At 44.5% G+C, this 22,996-nt stretch overlaps 1 protein-coding gene across 2 annotated transcripts in view; it reads right to left on the bottom strand.

The window, feature by feature from the left end:
* The window catches only part of RFX3 (regulatory factor X3), a 690,714-nt gene that overhangs the window by 643,129 nt on the left and 24,589 nt on the right, over window positions 1-22,996 (bottom strand). For both annotated transcript variants that reach the window (XM_085632944.1, XM_085632947.1), the window contains exon 5: window positions 19,140-19,200. The gene's annotated coding sequence lies outside the window, so the exon portion shown is untranslated. The remainder of the gene's footprint in view (window positions 1-19,139; window positions 19,201-22,996) is intronic.

Genomic DNA, 22,996 nt, shown 5'->3' with positions numbered 1-22,996 from the left:
GCAGACAGGCTTATCCCTGAGGCGATGTGTAAAGCGTTTGCGCGCGCACCCAGCAACAACACCCAAGGCCCACCACAAAGGAAACTCCACACAAGGTATTATATAAAAATAACCTTTGTATTATACACAACACATTAGATAAAAACACACACTTTACAATGTGCCAACAGGCACGGGCAGAATTTACAAGGGATTATATATACAGGGGACAGGGCCACATGGACCACTGTCAGGAATTAACACTTTGTAGGAATAGCACTTAGAACGTAGGAATAATATTTGAGAACATAGCACACAATCACTGTAGCACTAAAAATAGAACATGTAGCACACAACCAGTAACTACTGGTATCAGAACGTACCACCTACGCAACCCTAACCACCTTTAGGAATACCACGCAGGGAACTAGGACCTCACTAGTACCACCTGTACTAAGGAGAAAACAACCACCTAAGTATCACTCTACCTGTAGGGGTCTAAGCACATAAACACAGGATGCATAAAATACATTTAGAGGTGTAAACACAATTCAGGACAGAAAATATCATGAAGGCATTGCGCAGGCGCAAAAAGTACATGTATGAAAATCACCAAGTGCCCTAGGGGAGGGCACAACACAAGATAACTGTCCGCAGGCCAACTGGCCTCTCAGGATGCAGAAATACCCAATATACAAGAATGTCAGGGCGCGACTGCGCAGGCTGCGCAAGCCCGGCGCACAAGGCACAACCTAAACGTTGCAGCTGCCCACGAAGTGCTGGGCAGCTGGGAAACGGAGCGTGGGCACCACTGTGCCCTTTGAACACAATCACAGTCACGTGGGGCCCCTTGGGGCTCTAACAAAACTCTGGTGGCCCCCTGAGCCTCGCAGGGTCTAATCAATGAATGCCCCCTGAGCCTCGCAGGCTCTAATCAATAAATGTGCCGTCGTTGGAGTCTCACAGGGCTCGTGAACACTGGCCCCGCTGTTGGAGCGCCACGCGCTCAGACTTTGCAATGTCCCCCACGTTGGAGAGCAGCGCGAGGCTCTCCGTAGCAACGGGCCCGCACCGGGGGCGGGGGTTGCTTTCTCGATTCGCCGGTCTGGGACCGGCACCCACAGCGCAAGTATGGAGTCCCCCCAGCCCTTCCCTACTCACCGGGCTGTTTTCCTGGGGACTCCGCTCTGCTCCTGGCCGGTCCGCTGGAAGGCAGCTTCCCTCCTCAGTACCCCGGGGCGCAGGGTAGGCTCCTGCCTGCTCCGGGGCTTGCAATTGAACGCGCGTCCTCGGTGGGAGGCGGGGTAGGCTCCCGCCCTCCTACTTCCGGTCCTGGTGTCCCGGAGGCCCGCCCTCGGACGCCTGACTTCCTGTTTTAGCCCGGGCTGCAGCGGTGATTATTCCAGCCGTAAGAGGGGTAGGCTCCCTCGCGATGTGAAATATACGGCGGGGTGGGCACCCGCCGCGAAATTACGACAAATAAGCGGGGTGGGCACCCGCCAACGACCCCGGCAATGTCCCTGGCAGGGTGGGCACCTGCCAGAGGAATTCAGAATCTGTTCAGACGGGGCAAACGCCGGGTGGGCACCGGCTTTGAGAAATAAAGCGCTCTGAGCGCTAAAAGGCAATTACAAGCGCTTCCAGGCGCTTGAGGGACAAATAAAGCGCTCCCAGCGCTTTGGCAAATTAAAGCGCTCCCAGGTGCTTTGGGGAGCAGGAAAGTACCAAAGTCCAGCAATGTTCTTCCCTGCATGCAGCAGGGCAGGGGTGGGGGGCAAGGCTGGACCCAGAGCCAGCTCACTGGGCCTCCAGGCAGGGAGGTAGTCCAAGTGGCGGTCCTCTGGTCCAGCAGCAGCAGCAGCCCCCCTCAGGTAAGATCCTGGCAGAGAACAGATTCTGTGGGGACACAGCCCCATTTTTATACAGGCAAACCCTTTGTTCTGGGTTCAGGGTGAGGGGGAAAACCAGTCGCAGCTGGTTGGGGAGCACCCTTGATGTGCTCAGCCCCTCACTCTATTCACTGGCAGGGCTAGGGTCGTCAGTCGCACCACAGGGGGCGGGGCCAGCATTGTGTGTGGAAAACCCTGTCCTATTCAGGACCCAGGTGTACTTCTCCCACCCATCTAGCTGCTGATCTCCCCATTCACCACTGGGTGACTCATCCTGACACTGGGGAATCCCTAGCCCGTCACATGACATGACCAGCCAATCACGCGACAGACACACTGCACACAGAAGTGCCCACTTCTAGAAGTGGCACTTCCACACTAGGTACATGCACGCCGCACACATCATCGCGCAGCATTCACTCCCACGAGTCCGCACATACCAAACTCGGGCCTGCACACCCCACGCATCAGGAACTACTAGGGACACATACATTCCCCATGCATTCCTATGGGAGGGCAGGCCTATCTCACCACATGCACTCAGAGTGTGCACGCACTTTACCCTGGGACACAGGGAAAGTGCGCAGGAACCAAACAAATCACCACACCAAGTCACCAATAAAAAGCAAAAAGTTCAGGGGTGAACCTGCCAGAAGGGCCAAGTCCAACACAACCCCCTTCCAGCCAAAACGCAGGGCAGCCCAATCACCACCGTGATGGACTTCCCTGCTTGGGGCGATAGAACACGGACGCGGGCCCGCACCTGCAGGGACACCCTCCGGTTCTACGCCACGGTGAACCCATGGAATTCTTTCTAATACTACTGTCTGGACCAACTGGGCTACCCCACTGGTACTCCCAAGCTGTCCGCGGCCAAGACCAGGCCCTAGGCCACCCAGGTGCCACTGGTCTTTGCCTAACCACAGAGTGGGGGGTAGTAACCCCTGGCACATAGCGGCCATTCTCCACTCTTCCTCTCTGAAAGACAGGACTAGACTGCCACTGGTTCTCCAGCCTAGGGTCTACACCCTCAGGCGGACCAGGAGTCTCAGGGAAGGCTCTCCTCCCCCTACCTCTTCTCCTAGGGTTCCTCCTCCTCTGGCGAGGGGTACACCTAGAACGCCATTCCAACCCAGGGTTTAACCCCTCAGGTTGTACCGGGGGCAGAGGTGGGCTCTCCCACCCTCTGCACCCCCTTCCAGAACCCTGCTCCCTACCAACTGGGGCGGTACCTCTGGAAGAAGAACTGGTCGGGACGCTGATTACAGACGTCCCACCCTTCAGGTCAGGCTGATCCCGAACCTGGCCTTCCAACCTCCGGCCTAGAACCTTTGGTGGAATAATTGCCTGGCACTCCAGGACTTCTGGGGATCTCCACTCCATCCCCCTGAGGCTATCAAATGACACGTATGTCGAGCGACTGTCTGTCTGGCGCTGATCTCCCGTCCCCTGTCCACCTGACAGTGCGCGGAGATCCCCCAGAACAGAAGTGGTGTCACCCTGGTCACTACACGGGAACCTAGCCCAACTGGGAAGTCCCTGACCCACCGGCTCTTCCACTGGGGAACTCATCCCCCAATCACTCACGCTGGACTCCTGTACCCTCCCTACCGGAGCGGTACCGCCAGACTCCAGAACCAAAGGAGCCCTGGTTACAGGTGCCCCAGGTCCTCCACTCACTAAGAGATCTTCCTCAAGTGGACTAACAGGACAGCCTAGGTCCCCAACTTGGTGTTCCCTCATGAAACCATCCAAGTCCTGAGGCAGGGTTTCGGGCGTCTGGGGACCCTCGGTCACCCCCTCACTCCTGCTCCACTGAGCCAGGCAGCGAGCCCCTACACCCTCCTCGCTATCCTGGGACCTAGCTGGGCTACACTGAGCCTCCTCCACCACGCTGGGCTGGAGGATCTCTGACCCACTATTGTTGGAATCACTCACTAATGACACTAGAGAACCTCTGGCCCTTTCCCAGTGGTCTGCTTCCTCTGCAAGTTCAAATGGACAAAAAGAGTTATACCTCAACAGGTGTTGGCGCAACCCTGGAGAACAACTACTGAGCATCTGCTCCTTGATAATCATATTTAGTACTCCATCCAAATCCTGCTCCGGGTTAAACACCAACCAGTCCACCAGGGCATCATGACATTCCTCCACAGCCTCCTCCCAAGACTGGTGAGACAGCTTCTTACTGCCCCTGAACTTCAACCTACATTCCTCCTCTCGGGAACAAGGTACCACACTCGGGGAACTGGGACTGGGACTCTCTATACTGCACTTTATATTGCTGCCCCCCCTGGACTCCACCCTCACTGGGGAATCCAGAAAACTACCACTGCGCTCAGGGGACAGGGAAAGGGGTGAGGCGCTATCTTCTACGCTGGACCCAGCAAGGGACTCCCTACCTACGGGGTCCTCACTCTCTACTGGCGTCCATGTACTGTCATCTTCTTCTGAGTCTTCAGGGCTCCCCACAGACCCACCACCCTTCAGGTGAGAGGCCCGGGCCCTTTCTTCCTCACTGCGCTCACGTTTCCATTCATCTGCTTGCCATCCAATCATGTAGTTCCTCAATTCGTACACAGTGTCTGACTCTCTCACCCCTATGTTTCTTTCTCTACAGAACCTTTCCAACTCCTGCATACTGTAATAAACTAGATCACTGAGATCAAAAGCAGGCTCCATTCTGGCAGACGTTCTAGAGAAAAGATCACACAGGGAACCTAGGGGTCTGAGTTTAACAGGAGTACACAATTCACAAAAAGATTCAGCAAGCTCTCTAACCCAGAGAACTCACACTCACTTGCCTAGTGCCACTCACCACTCATCCACACACAACCCTCCCCTCGGACTGGTAAGGCAGTTTCTACCACCCCTGATTCCTCAACCTGACCACCACGTGACACAGGTACCAACTCTGTGCGCAGGGCGGGGGACAAATGTACAGGACACTATTACGCTGCCACCACTGGATCCCACCCTCTGGTGAATCCAGAAAACACAATGCACTAAGGGGGATGATCTACCCTCCCGAGCTAGGGACACCTAACTCACAGTGCACAAAAACACATTTCCAAAGAAATGACAATTAAAAACAATTTTAAAACAATAATCCCTATACCATGTGATTTATCTAAATGCAGAGTTTTGTAGTGCGACCAGTTGCCGCTGCGGTACAGCGCAAACGCAAGTCCAAATCCCACCGCTGATCACCAATGTTAGAAATGGGATTTCTGGCTGGCTAAGGCTTGCGCCAAAGTCAGGCAGAAACCACCACTCTAGTCAGGGCAAGGAAGTTACACGCCAAAGATAACCCCTGCTCACCCCCTTGGTAGCTTGGCACGAGCAGACAGGCTTATCCCTGAGGCGATGTGTAAAGCGTTTGCGCGCGCACCCAGCAACAACACCCAAGGCCCACCACAAAGGAAACTCCACACAAGGTATTATATAAAAATAACCTTTGTATTATACACAACACATTAGATAAAAACACACACTTTACAATGTGCCAACAGGCACGGCAGAATTTACAAGGGATTATATATACAGGGGACAGGGCCACATGGACCACTGTCAGGAATTAACACTTTGTAGGAATAGCACTTAGAACGTAGGAATAATATTTGAGAACATAGCACACAATCACTGTAGCACTAAAAATAGAACATGTAGCACACAACCAGTAACTACTGGTATCAGAACGTACCACCTACGCAACCCTAACCACCTTTAGGAATACCACGCAGGGAACTAGGACCTCACTAGTACCACCTGTACTAAGGAGAAAACAACCACCTAAGTATCACTCTACCTGTAGGGGTCTAAGCACATAAACACAGGATGCATAAAATACATTTAGAGGTGTAAACACAATTCAGGACAGAAAATATCATGAAGGCATTGCGCAGGCGCAAAAAGTACATGTATGAAAATCACCAAGTGCCCTAGGGGAGGGCACAACACAAGATAACTGTCCGCAGGCCAACTGGCCTCTCAGGATGCAGAAATACCCAATATACAAGAATGTCAGGGCGCGACTGCGCAGGCTGCGCAAGCCCGGCGCACAAGGCACAACCTAAACGTTGCAGCTGCCCACGAAGTGCTGGGCAGCTGGGAAACGGAGCGTGGGCACCACTGTGCCCTTTGAACACAATCACAGTCACGTGGGGCCCCTTGGGGCTCTAACAAAACTCTGGTGGCCCCCTGAGCCTCGCAGGGTCTAATCAATGAATGCCCCCTGAGCCTCGCAGGCTCTAATCAATAAATGTGCCGTCGTTGGAGTCTCACAGGGCTCGTGAACACTGGCCCCGCTGTTGGAGCGCCACGCGCTCAGACTTTGCAATGTCCCCCACGTTGGAGAGCAGCGCGAGGCTCTCCGTAGCAACGGGCCCGCACCGGGGGCGGGGGTTGCTTTCTCGATTCGCCGGTCTGGGACCGGCACCCACAGCGCAAGTATGGAGTCCCCCCAGCCCTTCCCTACTCACCGGGCTGTTTTCCTGGGGACTCCGCTCTGCTCCTGGCCGGTCCGCTGGAAGGCAGCTTCCCTCCTCAGTACCCCGGGGCGCAGGGTAGGCTCCTGCCTGCTCCGGGGCTTGCAATTGAACGCGCGTCCTCGGTGGGAGGCGGGGTAGGCTCCCGCCCTCCTACTTCCGGTCCTGGTGTCCCGGAGGCCCGCCCTCGGCCGCCTGACTTCCTGTTTTAGCCCGGGCTGCAGCGGTGATTATTCCAGCCGTAAGAGGGGTAGGCTCCCTCGCGATGTGAAATATACGGCGGGGTGGGCACCCGCCGCGAAATTACGACAAATAAGCGGGGTGGGCACCCGCCAACGACCCCGGCAATGTCCCTGGCAGGGTGGGCACCTGCCAGAGGAATTCAGAATCTGTTCAGACGGGGCAAACGCCGGGTGGGCACCGGCTTTGAGAAATAAAGCGCTCTGAGCGCTAAAAGGCAATTACAAGCGCTTCCAGGCGCTTGAGGGACAAATAAAGCGCTCCCAGCGCTTTGGCAAATTAAAGCGCTCCCAGGTGCTTTGGGGAGCAGGAAAGTACCAAAGTCCAGCAATGTTCTTCCCTGCATGCAGCAGGGCAGGGGTGGGGGTAAGGCTGGACCCAGAGCCAGCTCACTGGGCCTCCAGGCAGGGAGGTAGTCCAAGTGGCGGTCCTCTGGTCCAGCAGCAGCAGCAGCCCCCCTCAGGTAAGATCCTGGCAGAGAACAGATTCTGTGGGGACACAGCCCCATTTTTATACAGGCAAACCCTTTGTTCTGGGTTCAGGGTGAGGGGGAAAACCAGTCGCAGCTGGTTGGGGAGCACCCTTGATGTGCTCAGCCCCTCACTCTATTCACTGGCAGGGCTAGGGTCGTCAGTCGCACCACAGGGGGCGGGGCCAGCATTGTGTGTGGAAAACCCTGTCCTATTCAGGACCCAGGTGTACTCCTCCCACCCATCTAGCTGCTGATCTCCCCATTCACCACTGGGTGACTCATCCTGACACTGGGGAATCCCTAGCCCGTCACATGACATGACCAGCCAATCACGCGACAGACACACTGCACACAGAAGTGCCCACTTCTAGAAGTGGCACTTCCACACTAGGTACATGCACGCCGCACACATCATCGCGCAGCATTCACTCCCACGAGTCCGCACATACCAAACTCGGGCCTGCACACCCCACGCATCAGGAACTACTAGGGACACATACATTCCCCATGCATTCCTATGGGAGGGCAGGCCTATCTCACCACATGCACTCAGAGTGTGCACGCACTTTACCCTGGGACACAGGGAAAGTGCGCAGGAACCAAACAAATCACCACACCAAGTCACCAATAAAAAGCAAAAAGTTCAGGGGTGAACCTGCCAGAAGGGCCAAGTCCAACAGTGTTGATTTGTGTAATTGGTTTAATTCTTTTGCTTAAAATGTTTGAAGAAATTTTTATAAAAAAGGGGACTAATGTGGGTGTAAGAAGAAAGTTCTAGCAGCATCAATAAATAAGAGGAAACATGATCTTTATGAAATGGAAGATATCAAAACAAGAGCCTATGATGACATCATTGAAGCGCAAGAGACAGAAAGTGTTGTAGACTCTATTATGAATGTAATAGTGGGATATTGGTGATGATTGTAGCCATCAATGGGAGATATGTGGGTGCTATTTTCTGATTATAATCATATTTGCTTGTTAACATGAATCTTTTGGAACTGAAATGCTAATACTAAAATGTACTGAACTATGTTTTCCTGGCGTAGGTCAAACTAGGCCTGAACTCCATCTTGTTACTTGGAGCATCCATAATATTCATCGTATTTATATTACTCATTGATATGGCACGCAGCAAATTGTGCACTGATATTTTGTGATGACATGCCGTTCTCAAAGAAGTCCAGAGGAAGAGTTTATTTTTCAAGGTCCTTCCTGCATGAGTTTTTTCATTGTTTTGTAACTACACTTATTCTGACATTTTCAATGACTTTAGGTCAGAGGAAGCTTATTATTATTCATGTGGGGCAGTGTTTCCCAAACTGTGGGTCGGGTGTTTGGTGGACTGTGAAAGTCCAAGCAATAAATAAAGATGTCTTAAAATTCTGGATTTGTCTTGTCACATTTCCTGTGCTTCAATGACAAGAGGTCAAATGTTAGGCTATGTCTTCTGACAAATTCCTGCTTATGTTTTGTCAACCTGAAGATTGGTGTTTAGAAACACCTCTCACTTTGTAGTCAAAGAAAGGAAATTAAAGTGAATTATGTGACAATCTTGAAAGGAAAGACTAGGATGTCATTTTTGTAACACACAACAAAAAGTAGATACCTGTAGATGAAGTGTACAAATTCAGCAGTTGGGAAAGCAAAAATGAAGCACATTTTTTGTAACTTTGAAGTGCGATGGAAACAGATTTTAAAATGATCAAAACAAGACATTTTTTCTTGGTGATGCGCAAATGATAAATATTCACTGAAACCCGATATCCACACAATATCAATTATGTGCAGTATAGTTTTATCACTAAAACTGTATGTCTGTGCAAATCGAGTGGCCATTACAATGGAAAATGTGCTGTCTGCAAATGAAAATGTGTTACCATACGATGCTTTAGTTCCATAAAAAAATCACCTGCCTCAAGTCTGTTAATGCTAGGTGGGTCGCAAAAGTTTGTCATGCTTATAAGTGGGTCGTGATTTGAAAACATTTAGGACGCACTGATGTCGGGGGATAGCTCTAGGATTATGGTATATGTGACATTTACTAATGCTGTATTGTGATTTGACAATGTGTTGATAATTTGTTCACCTTATGCTGACTGATGTTTCCATTGCTTCCCATTGTAAAACATATTTAGAAGAAGCTCTGATTTTTTAGGTCAGCCACAAGGTTTCTACTAGGGATGCTATATGGTTCTCTTTTGATTTGCTGTACAATTTTGGCTTACCCTTTTTTTTAAATTTGCCCAGGGCTGCATCTATTTTAAATGCTAAGAGCCTTTATGGCAATTGATATCTGATCTTTAGGACAGATTTATTGACTCATTATATTTTTGTCTTTTGGGTTGCAGTTTAATTTTTTAATTAACCTCTGTGGTTTTCTAATTTACTGATCTCAAGCCTTTTTTGAGTCAGACATATTTATTGACTGTTATTTGAATTGCTGTTTGAATCTTATCTCTAAGGACGTATTTCCTCATCTATTCTTGAGGACAACACCGTCCCAGCATCGGCGCAATGACTACAATGTAAATTATCTAAGCGATACAGCTGACAATCCTTTGGGGATGTATTTGCTGAACTCATTGGAATAAGGAGATAAAAACATATTGTCTTTTCTCCTACGTTCAAGCAGACAAAGACAGTGACTGGAAAGATGTAAGCTAGCAAAGTTAGACAATGGTGTGTTAAGGAAACTGTGAGTTAAAGGCACTTTGACGAGTGCAACATCAACTGTTCTAGTGGGACCTGAGAACTGAATGAGAAGCTCAGTTTTTAAAAACTGATCTGTAAAATATGTTTAGCCTGTTAAGACAGTGATATTTTTATGGACTATTCATATTGCATGTAAAAATAGTTTGATTTCCTAAAGTGGAGGAATTAGAATAGCAGGTATTTACTGTTGTAGAGTGACCCTTTAGAGAAGATAGCTTATTCATTGGCAACAGTACCGACGTCTTGTGTTCTAGTTTGAAAAAACAAATATTACCATATTGAAATGTACTACATTTGACTTTGGTCCCTTCACACCTGGTTGGTAATGTGGCCAAATTTGTCTGAAAGAGGAAAACAGCATATCTCTGTATCACAAATTGGAATGCAAATGTGTTTCAATCACTGGAAATCAGGTGACATTTTATTTTGATAATGTTTTAAATTTCAAAATGTTACACTAGCATTAATTATACTCAAAGTGGACCGACAGACTGAAGCAAAAAAATGTGTTTTGCTTTAATTCTTTACTCCTATGAAGTTCTGTAACACACATGCATGAAGCTGACTTTTGTTTGTGATTTCTAAAGTTCCAAAATATAGTGAAAGTAATTGTTTTTCCATTAATTGCAAAAATTAATGCATATTCTGAAATATTTATCCACAGTGAAATGTTTTATCTCTTAAGGAAATAAAATATTCTTGTCAATATTTCATTTCCCCCATTCACTCAGGGGAATTCTGGTTAATTTCCTCATAAGAACCTATACACAGTCCCATGGAGCCAAACCAGACACACACAAGAAGTTAGATTTCCTTTGGTAAACGGTTGAAAACCCACAAACCGAGTCTATTAATAGTGTTTGTTTCTGTTGAATACTGATTGTTGTGAAAATGTACCTAGTGCCTCAGATTGATTTGCGCCACTTTCTTTTAAAAAGATGTAGTTTGTGAACAGTACTTCAGAATTACTTAACTTAAATTACATTGTAATTCCTCGATCCAGGTGCTGAAGTACATTTTAATCATTAGATCAAGTACAAATTTCTGTGCTAAAATTAACAGAATGATGAGAAAACATGTTGACATTTCTCTTTTACAAAAAGGCAGCTGCTTTTTCATTATATGATAAAAGAAAACAAAGTTAGGCAATGATTTGTCAACTAAACACGTTTGAAACAGGTTGAAATGAATGTAACACCTACTAAACTAGAGAGCTGACACAGGATCAGTCTTGTGGAATTTGTATCCAATTCAATTCATAAAGCTTTATTCGGAGCTTGACAACAAAGTCCATAAAAGCAATGCACATTAAAACATCGATGATACACATGGGCTAATAACAAGAATAATTCATAAAAAACTTCATCAATGGGGTTAAAACAGAAAATACATAAAATACGACAATATCAATTTTAAAAGATGATAATACTAGGCCTAGCCTTGATAGCCTTTAAAAGGAATGTGGCTGTAAAGAAACAGACATCGGGAGAGGGGTTAAATATCAGTTTCATGACATCCTTAACTGTTCTGACACCGAGTTTCTTATACAGTGGTTTTAAAAATGCAATACGGTAATTACCATATAGTGGGCAAAACAATAGAAAATGCATTGTACTTTGGGCTGTAGTTCCATCACAGGGACAAGGACCCATGGGGTATTTTTTGGTATTAGGAAACGCCACCAAATGGTGAACAATTCCGAAGCGCAGTCTAGTTAAAACGAACCTGTGAGAGGGCCTAGTAACAAAGCTCAAATAAGATTGATAACCTGACATCTCACAGCAGCTGTCATAGAGCTTGCAGGTGGATAAATTGCTACTGGCCTTCAAATGTTGCTCAAACTTTAGTGACAACCAAATCGACTTCATTTCGCTTTTGGACATACTATTGGCAGCATAACAGTCCTCGTATAGATTAACACCATATATGTCCTTAAAACTGTGCATGACAAATTTTACCCAGGGGATCTTCAAATGATTATCTAGAGATAAACAATCCTTGATAATAGCTCGGTTCATGGAGGTCTCCTCCTTAGCCCAGATCGCACGCCACAGCATTAAAGGTCTATGGGCAATGGTATCTAGAAGATGGGATATTCCGAATTCCCTATGGACCAAATGCGTGGATGCTGAAGTAGGCAAACAGAGTAACCTTTTTAAAAACAGGTTTTCCTCCACTTGGAGACTCCCAACCGAAACATGCCCCCAGACTCCTGCTCCATAAAGGGCAATTGAAAGGCACCTCATTTGGTAGATCTTCAGCATGTCACTAATCCGTTTATCCCCGATCTTAGAAGCGAACGTGAATACCCCGTGAGCACATTTCGCCATTCTTGCTCTAACGTGGGTGACTTCGCTGGTCCAGCTACCTGTTTTGGAAAAGGTGATACCCAAGTAGTTAAATGTATCTACCGTCTGTACCCTCTGTCCTTCCATAAAAAATGAATGAGGTTTTTTACGGCCCTTACCACATTCCATGACAAAGGTCTTTGTTTTGTTAATGACCAGCTTCCTTTCCCCAATAAACAAGGAAAACCTGTCCATGAGGCGTTGGAGGCCTACAGGGGTCCTAGAAAGAAGTACTGCGTCGTCCGCATACAGTAATACCGGGATATAGGAGTCAAGAATGGTTGGGGCATCTGCCCCCACAGACCTTAAGACAGAGTCTACCTCGTTGATAAAAAGTGTGAAAAGCAATGGGGCTAACACACACCCCTGCCTGATGCCACGCTTAACTGCAAACTTAGGAGTACACTCCCCGGCCGGGCCGTATCGAACGCTAGAGCTAAGGTTAACGTACAGTCTGGCCAGGAAATGGACAATGCCCTCCGGTGCCCCCATACCAAGTAGTGTCTCCCAAAGAATCTGATGATTAACCATATCGAAGGCACTACTAAGGTCGGCGAAACAGAGGAAGAGGGAACCTTTCTTGGCCATAGTATATTTCCCAATTAGTAGTTCTAGGTTGAGGCACTGTTCAACTGTGCCTCTACCCTTCCTGAATCCATATTGGGAATTGGCCAAGATATTATTATCTTCAGCCCATTCTTCTAGTCTGACAAGGAGCACCCGGCTCATAATTTTCACGGACGAATCGAGGAGGGAGATAGGCCGATAGTTCTTAGCATCACCCTTCTCCCCCTTTTTATAGATGGGGATAATAATAGATTCCTCCCATGTAGGCGGTGCACCATGTCTCACAGCAGTATTAAATACCTTAGTCAATAATGGGCCCCAGATTTCAGGTTCTTTTTTGTAAATATCCACCGGCACACCATCAGGTCCCTGAGCCTTCCCACCTTTACTTGCAATAATGCATTTCTTAACCTCGGCACATGTAATATCTAGGGGAATAATTGGCCGGACCCCACCACCATTGTCCATGTGTTTATCAGAATCAAAAATCAGGGAAAAGTGGGAAACCCAGCTTTCCACGCTAACGTTAGCTGACAGAATAGGCGCAGCCTCGTCCCTTAAGAAAGGGCTGTTGACTGTGGCCCAAAACAGCGAGGAGTCAGAGGTTTCGGCGGCCCGGTCTAACTTATCCCATGCCTCATGCTTAAGTTCTGCCTTCCTGTCTGACACGGCTGCCTTATAGGTTGCCCTAAGATGCCGGATAAGAGTAATGTCCCTCTGTTTTTCTGCCAATGCCACCTTAAGGCTCTTCAGGGCAGCAGTACAGGCATGATCAAACCACCCCCTTAGCCGATTTGAATCGCCCTTAAAATTTTTGGTGAATACTGCTTCTATGGAGTGATTGATGTCGACAAATGTATTCAGGATTACAGCTGCCGATTCATCACTCACTAGGATGGTTTCAATTTCTTTAGAGCAGTTCTCGATGATGGAACTAGACAGGAGGTCTGCCTTCTCTCCCTTCCACCTAATTCTAAATCCATTTGGTCTATGTGGTTCAATGTTATCCACAATACTAGGTTTGGGACCTACATTAGTTTTCCAAAAGGCCAACTCCATGGTCAGACAATTATGATCACTAATCAGTCTTGTGGAATTTGTATCCAAAGCGGGTAATTGGTGGGTGATTGTGGGTTTGGGATATTTTTAGCTTGTTATAATTAGAATAGTTTAGAGGGCTAGTAATACTGCACATCAAAATACAATTTTGAATTATTAATATGGGGGAAATTGTAATATCACATTTATTTGTTGTTGGATAATAAAGCATTGGGACAAGTAGCATAATCATTTCTGACAAGCTCCATGTAATATCTACTAATTCAATAACCAGTTATTATTATTGCTTATATGTACTCCTTTAGACGTTGGTGCCTTCAGATCTATGTTCTAATCTTACTTCCAGCAAGTGTACAAATGACTGCTTCTCTGCGTACCTCAAATTTGAAAAGTAAACAATGTAAAAAGTGCACTGTAAACAATATCTTTAGAGTTCTTTCTAGTAATGTTCTATCAAAATGTTGCCAGCTCCCTGCCACCCCACTACATACTGGATTTTGGATTCTGAAATCAACCTGACTCTAGGCACAAAATACATTTCTATATACTGCAACTCAGGTTTGAAACTGAAATGGTCCTGTTGACATAAAATATTCTCTGTTTGATGTTTTGCTCCGTGGAGTTCGGGACTTGCTATGTTAAATACCCTACATAAAATCAAGGTGTACCCCTCGCTTTCTTACAAACATACACACACATACATGTGTAGCAGGTCCATTAACTTGCCAGTCTATTTTGTTAACATTGATACCTGTGACCTGCAAATTACACAACGCTTACTGTGGAAGCCAGTTAAGTTGTGGAGCTACCTCATTAGAGTTGGGTGTGTAATCTACAGCCTACAGTTTTCATTGCATTTGCTGGCCAACATGTTTGAAAAAAAGTCCGCAATCCATATGTAACTTGAGCAAAGTTACCTTGTTGTGTGGTTAGATTTGATGGACTTTGATCTATTAAAAACAGTGGCTAATAAAAACAAATGGGATATGCAAATGAAATAACATTTGTATAGCACATTTAAAGTATGTTTCTTTTATGCATTTAGGATCGAATGTTCTAAATCCAAAGCCATTCTGTGAAATAAGGAGTGAAAATTGTGCTCCCGTTGTTAGTAAAATATATTGTGATTCTAATATTACTGTTCATGATTGTTATTGAAATATTTAACAGTTTTGTAACTAAATATATTTGAAAGCATAAAGTTCTAATCAGAGGTGACAATAAATCAATGCTAGCCATGTGAATATCGTTTCATGTACCCAGGACATGGAGGATAGGTTTTCTTTCCTGTCCTCAAGACGTCTCCTAACACAGTGACCTATAAATCACTGTTTGGCCTTCTTGTTTTCTGAGTTCTTAATCCCTTGTTGATTGGTGAGACATAACACTGAACATATGAAGTAACTAGTGAAAATAGTTATTCACATAATTAACATTTTTTTCATATAATAGTTAAACATAAAAATTAGTTACTAATAATGCTCCAAGAGCGAACCAAATGGATCACCATCATGCTGTCTTATAAACAGCTTACTTCTCATAACAATTTCAGAACTGAACAGCTTAAATATTACTATATATTTCTCACGCTTCACTTTTGGGACAAGGAAACACAAATTAAAAAGCACTCCATTAATTCTCTCAGAACTCCCAATAAAACAGTGAACAATTCCACAGTAAGGCACCCTTGAATTTAGTGAATGAAAGTTAGTTTTGCATTCATTTAAATGGAAATCTTTGCATAAATACAATTTAAAACAAATATGTCACTAACACTGCTATGTTCCTATGATGCTAATATTTTCTTTTGTAAAAAGTAACGCACTTCAGTTATAATAAAAGTGGGCTGATTGAATTTAACAAAAATAAATGCTTGTTCTCTTCTTTGTGTGGATTAGGCTGTTGCCTTATTGCTGTAATGTGCTGTACACAAATATCTGACTTTTGTTAGTTCCAATATTGAGTTAAAATCTGTTTCGTGGCAACTTGTACATATGGCCATGTTTCAAGGCTGTATTTATGGATTTATCTTTTTAAGGTGAAAAAAGGCTGAAATGCATACTATGGGTAACCAAAATCCCACTTATGTGTAAATTGTGTGAATAATATTCATGCCTCTTCACCCTTTATTTTCCCTGTTCCTCCAGTGAAATTCTGGTTCAGTATCTTCTGGAATCCTGCGTTAAGTCCCATGAACCAGGCGTAGACCCCAGCAAGAAGTTATATTTACGGGGTCTACTACTATTTTCTACTCTAAAGATCAGAGGGACACCTGTGGGATTTATCTGTAATAAAGGGTTTCTGCATTTGTCAGCTGACAAAATATTTCACATTTTAATCTTTATTCTTTCATTTAAGTTTTTGTAAATAACTTTCACTCAATCTATGTTAGAATGATCAAAAATGTAATTTCAGCTGAGTTTAGCAAGCTCCATGATAAAAATAAATGTCTAATTTTAGCAGCCCTCGTCGTATGGAATATCATAGATTCACCATTCTCACACTAATGGGCAGATTACGTTGCCAGTCGGACGTGCTTCTGACCGGCATCGTGTTGGCGGTAGGATCCTGTATTTTTTCCGCTGCAGCTCGCAGCACAAGCAGCAATAAAAAAAATGCAGAGTATAAATATTCCTGCATTGTGTGGCAGTCACCATGCAGTTCCTGCCACATGGTGCAGGGATGTTTGGGGGGGTACCACTGGTGTCCCCCAGGTCCCATAGCTGAGGGCCAGGTGGGGATGGGGGCCCTGCTAGGGGCACCCAAAGTAATTTTTCCCCTACCTTTCCATAGCGGGCGGACCCCCATGAAAGGGCAGGCGGAAAGCAAAATTGTAATCCCGACGGCAGAGCCAAAGCTGACTCCGCTGCCATTTGTGGAATACCTTTCTGACCGCGGAGCTGTATTACCCTGTGAGTTTCCCCCGACCGCCAGTATTGTAATACGGCGGTCGGACTGAAACCTCTGATGTCGGGCGGAAACCTCCGATGAGCTGTTGGATGGCTTTCCGCCCAACATCATAATGAGGCCCTAAGTTGAGTGATTGGTTGATTCTTCTAGAGCTCATATTTTCTGCCTTGTTTTGCAAGCTGTACACCTCTTTTCAAATAGAGATAGTGTGAAGACTCCTATGACACTTCATCAGCATCTGACATCTCTTTCGAGACCATCCGAAATCTATTCAGCTCACAAGACGTTTGTATTCCTTAGATTATGTATCAAAATATTTAATATAGGTTTTTCGTTCTATGGATATGGCAAAGAATATATGACATATTTCAGTGAACTGTCCACTCATCTCCATGTGTTTACTGTTCTTTGAGCCTTCCCCTGTAAAATGTGTAGAAATCAATGTGTAGTGCAGTTTTTTTATTTTGATCATCTTAGCACCCTCATCAGGGTTCTTAAATTTCAGCTATCATAAGACTTTATTAAAAATGTAATTCTTAATACTAAAGCTTTGAATTAAAATATACTAGTTTAAAGGGACTCATGCAACAGATGATAAAAACTTGTAACAGTATTTGCTTGTGTTGAGTACATTTTGTTGTGAAAAGGTATACTAAGTTTAAGATTGTGTGGTGTTGCTTTGACAAACAAATATGTAGCTTGTGAAATACACATCAGTATTATGTTTAGAATCTTTAGATCCATTGGGCAATACCTAGCTGAAATACATAGAATGAGGACAAAACATATTTGTACTTTTTCCATTTGCAGAAGCATGCACATGAAGCTGCATGGACAAAATGATGGAAGCAAACTACAACTTTTGTCTAAGATTTTGGGGCACCACTTTCACATAAAAAAGATGCAACATGTGAACTCTATATCAGAATTCCTGCATTAATCCACTTAAAAAAAAAATATTGCCTTTAATTAAACTCAAATTGAAAGTTACACGTTCCCTTACAACATGGACCTTAGTGTATTACAATGGCATGACATTACATACATTGGTCTCTAGCAAAGATCTCACACACTCTGGCTCAGGTAGTGAAAAGTAGAACATGGAATCGAAAATTTAACCTGGGGGATGATGGAGACCAATTTGTGCCTAAGTCCAAGCACTGTGTCAATTTGGATGCTGCTATACAGTGGGGTACCTAACAGCGCAGCCTCCTGGCTTATTGGGGGTGGTATTCCCATTGTGTTATTATAATGTATTGTATGAGGACTGGACGCTTGTTAGGCCCAGTCAGCTGATGAAGTTATATTCGGGTGATTGAGAAGGTATACCTGCAGAGGTTGCCAAATATCCAGAGGCTTTGAGTCAGGTGTCAATAGCTCTGCATAGAGGTTCATTTGTTTGTTCCAATGTATTGAATATCTAAGCCAATGATTAAATTCTGGGGATCGTCCTCTGCTCCATTTGCAGGACACCTGTCGTTTGGCCAGCAGTAAGGCCAGGGCAACAAATCTCTGTGACACAGCTATGTCCTTAACATACCCCAACAGTGCTACTAAGGGTTTGCTGGAATCTCTTCACCCACTATGTCAGTGAGAGCTGCCAGTAGACCCTCCCAATATCTTTGCACTGCAGCACAGGCCCAAGCTAGATGGAGAAAGCCCACCCAGTGCTTCCACATCTGGCACAACAGTCGTCCTCCCCCAACCAAACCTGTGGAGACACGTTCGTGTATGGCAGGCCTGCTGTAGGAATTTATAGTGTACGATTCTAAGACGGCTGCTAGGGGATATCCTACCTGTTTGGGTGTAGCTAAATATCAATTTCTCGTCTATGATTTTATATTTCAGCTCATATTCCCACCCCGTCTTGCTCTCCCTGGCGATTCAGATAGTTCCTCTTGTGCTTGCTGGTATATTATTGTTATGAGGTGCTTGGTGCTAGACACCTCCAACACTATGTAGAATTTTGAGCACCAGTGGTTCTGAGGGGAATCCTGGCATGGCCTGTCTACAGCTTCATGTTCTTCTATAGTATATGAAGGTATCCCGGAGTGTCATCTCTATATTCATTGAGTGTGATAAATGTGTCTTTTCACTCCAGTGAGATAAGCCCGTTCCTGTAGGCATGTTCTAACTACCTGTTTGTGGGTTGACAGTAATAGCGGGTGATGACTTAGCAGGATGCGGGGGGTATTAAATAAGTGTCTTGTCGAAGTTGAGCACAAATTCTCCTAAGCTCTATTTCTGCAGTCTATGGTGGAAGGGCACATACCCAATCTTCTTGAGTATATTCCTATGAAGGAAGAAGCAGGTATGGGTGTCATATAGCTCTCTTCGTGTGCCTAATGAGGTAGGAAGGGGATTGGGTGATGCCAATATAGGGCAAAATAAGCCTGGGAGCAAAGATAATACAGTTTTAGATCTGGTGCCTCAAACCCCCCCATGATGAAACAGTTACATAAGGGTCACCTACCTTATACGTAGCTGCTTCCCAGTAGTCCTATGCATCTGGCTAAGGACAGCGTAAGTGAGATCTAGTAAGTGTAGAGAAAAAATGATTTGTGAGTGCTATGGGGATATTTATAAACAGATATAATAGCTTGTGGAGAATGACCTTCTTGAGTAGTCTTATGCATCCTGCTAAGGACAGCGGGAGTGAGATCCAATGGGTGATTTGTTCTGCCAGTCCTGTCAGGGCAATCCCATAATTAGGTCACAGCACAGTTTCCTTGTCACGTTGCACCCACTCTCCCAAATATTTTAGTTCTTCAAGGCACCAACTAATTGGGGATTTAGCATTGTAACGTTGGTTATTAGGGGTGAGAGAAAAAATCTGTGATGTTCCCCATTTTATGACCAACTCAGAATAGGCCCCAATTTTGGGGAATTCTCTCATTATTGTATTTAAACTAAATTGGGGGTCACGTAGATAGAGCATGATATCATCTGCATAGAGCGACAGCAATATATGGCAGCTCGTATAGCGAAGAGCATAATCCCTATGATATGGTCTAGGTTTTGCTGCTAGTGGCTCTGTTACTAGAGCAAATAAAATTGGCTAGAGCGGGCAGCCCTGCCTTGTACCTCTAGAGATTGCAAAGGGTTCAGACAAGATCCCATTAATGCGTGCACTGGCTAGAGGCTGTGTGTACAGTTGCTCTATCCAGGAGAGGAATAATGGGGGACTCTCCATCCTGTGCAGTACAGTGAAGAGGAAGTCCCACTCTAAGGAGTCAAATGTTTTAGTGACATCTAAAAAGACTTCCACTGCACTCACGTTGGGGTTAATATCTTGTAGAATAGTGAACAGGGCACTTAAGTTATGGGCAGTTGACCTCCCTGGCCTGGCCTCACCAGGCAGGGTATTAGCAATGTGAGTCTATTTACAATCAGTTTGGCAAAAAGTTTTACATAACAATTTATTAACAAGTTGATCTATATGAGTCACATTTCTGAGGGAGCTTTTCTCATTTCAGCACTGCGAGGAGTATAGCTCTGTGCATGTATGTGTGCAGTATTTTATTAAATCCCCAATGTAATGTTCAGATTGAGTTGTTATTTATTTGCTGAAATTGATGGAGTGAGAAGAGAAAGGAATGTGGACTTTCTTCATGTATGCCATCCTATAAAGGCAACGGCTCGGGCATTATGTATGGAAGGTAGCAAAGTTAGACAATGGAGTGTTTAACCATGATTGATAAAAGGGGAGCTGATTGCAACAGCCAGTGTAATATAGGCACATGATAAGAAAATTAGTTGCTCAGTTGTAGAGAATAAGTATTTAAAATGGAGGAACAATTAATAATTGTAGGTATGTGATATTTCTCGCTATTTTAACAGGGGTATTTTAAAGGACTACTTTTATTGTATGAAGTCAATATTTTGTTGTCTTAAAATGGAGGTTTGGAAAAGTAGCTATTTATTTTGTTTTAGACTGAAGCTTTATTCTTGACCCAAATATCTCATGTCTTACCTTCTAATTTGAGAAACAGCTTTTATTATTGCCGTATTTGTATGTACTATTTTGATTTATGTGCTTTCAAACCTAGGTTCTGATTACAACATCAAACCAAATATCATCTGAATGTGGTTAAATCACTGCATCTCTCTATACAAGTGCAAAGAGAACTGTTGATGGACAGAATGCAGAACAATGTCATACATTCACTCAAGTACAGAGATCTGGGCCTAAATCCATAATTTTTGTGCTCACCATGCCATTCCAGTTTGGACCCAGCCATATGCAGATCAGTCTTGACCCTGTGCCCAATGGGAACAGTCCAGCCCGAACTGCCAGGCCAGGTCCTCCCTGGACTGGAAACAAGCATCCTAGGACCGGTTTCGGGGTTTCACCCCTCTTCAGCCAGGATAGCTTGATTCCAGTGGCATGGAGAGCACGGAACTCACACCTGAGCATACCCATGCCACTCGGGGTGACAAATGCAAAAAGAACTGTTGATGGACAGAATGCAGAACAATGTCATACATTCACCCCAGTACAGAGATCTGGGCCTAAATCCATCATTTTTTTGCTCACCACGCCATTCCAGTTTGGACCCAGCCATTTGCAAATCAGTCTTGACCCTGTGTGGCTTGGCAGTTCGGGCTGGACTGTTCCCATGAGGCACAGGGTCAAGACTGATTTGCATATGGATGAGTTCAAACTGGAATGGTATGGTGATCAAAAAACGATGGATTTAGGCCCAGATCTCTGTACTGGGGTGAATGTATGACATTGTTGTGCATTCTGTCCATCAACTGTTGTTTTTGCATCTCTCTATACAAGGTCTGGAATTGCCCACATAAATATCAACAGATTTGGGGGAAGTGGTGAGACCAGTTTTGTAATCAGAATGTGTAATGCAACATGTCTCTGTCATACTGGTTATAAGGAAGGTTTTGAGTCATGTATTGTACAATACATTGATTCCATTAAAAGAAACAAATAGAAAATGATTATACAAAAGATCAGTGCATTTCTCTGTACTCTTTAAGGAAAATAAATACGTGCAAGCATTTAACATCAGCTGTGTTCTTACATGGCTAATGTTTGCACTTGAGAAAAGTATTCACAAACCGGGCTAACGGAATGAAAAAAACAACATATATTGCTTTTGTTAATGAAACTAACCTTGACTTTTTATTTTGCTTTTGGAGTTGAAAAAGCATGAAAGGAAGTACATTTCCATTAACTGACAAAAGAAACGTGTATTCTGAAATATTTTTCTATTGTTTGGTGTTTTATTGCGCAGGCCGATAAAATATTCTTATCAACACTTGCTAGGGGCAAGTTAAAAGGCTGTATTTGTTGATTTCTCATTTTAAGAAGGATGGAAAGCTGCACTGCACTTTATGGGTTTGGACCTCCACATACATCTAGCACTTCTTCAGTAAGATTTATGGCTATCCTGACTCAGTCACCCCAATTCCCACACAGTAATTCTGGTTAAATTATTTTTATAAACTTGTGCATATCACAATTGAACAGAGTTAGAGAAAGCAATAAGTTAGATCTGCTATGTAAAACACTTCAGGCCCAAAATCTTAGTCTACCTATAATGTCCACGTTAAAAAGTCTAGGGGCGGTTTATTTAACATATAACTTTCAGGCAGTTCATGAAGAGACATCATTATTTGTATTGGCCAGAATGCAGATATCCTGCCTTTATTTTTGCATGCCCTGCACGTGAAAAGAAGTCACTGTTTTGACTCACCCTGACACTTGGTCGGCAAGTGACATTTTAAGGCCTTTTCCTTTGGAGGAAAGCGAAATTCAATCTGTCAACTCACATGACTACTGTGTCATAATCTTAAATATACTCTATATTTGCCTCTTTGTGGATATGTTTTTTTGTTTATGCACAGAAGAAGATATGGCACATAGCCATAGTCTGTCTTCCCATCCAGATGTGTTAACTGTTTTCTGCTGCCTTCCCCAGTAAAAAGGGAAACGTATATGCCATGTGTACCAGATTTGTTAAACTGCAGCCTTTCACAGGACCATTCTTAAACCAAAAATCTAGTTCTTAACATTAAAGTTGTGCGTGTTTCTAGTCTTGTGTCTGATGTTAAAAACTAATAAAAGTAATTGGTTCTGTTCTTCATTCTTCATCATGTCTATTATTTAATTTTGGATATGGCACATCCTTAAATGCTCAGACAGTGAAAAATACAGCAAGTAGTACAAAATTAAAGTGCATTTTCAGTCATTTCAAAAGTTGCTTACAAACAAAAGTGGAGACTGATCTAAGACTCATCAAATTAAACCTTCTATCTATCATAGGCTTTTGCTGTATTCGTAGTAGTACAATATTGCACTTTCAAACGCTA

The sequence above is a fragment of the Triturus cristatus genome, chromosome 2_1, assembly GCF_964204655.1.
Source record: "Triturus cristatus chromosome 2_1, aTriCri1.1, whole genome shotgun sequence".
NCBI classification, from domain to species: Eukaryota; Metazoa; Chordata; class Amphibia; order Caudata; family Salamandridae; genus Triturus; species Triturus cristatus.
The sequence above is the reverse complement of the archived record's forward strand: the minus strand, read 5'-3'. Positions and strand labels throughout refer to the sequence as shown.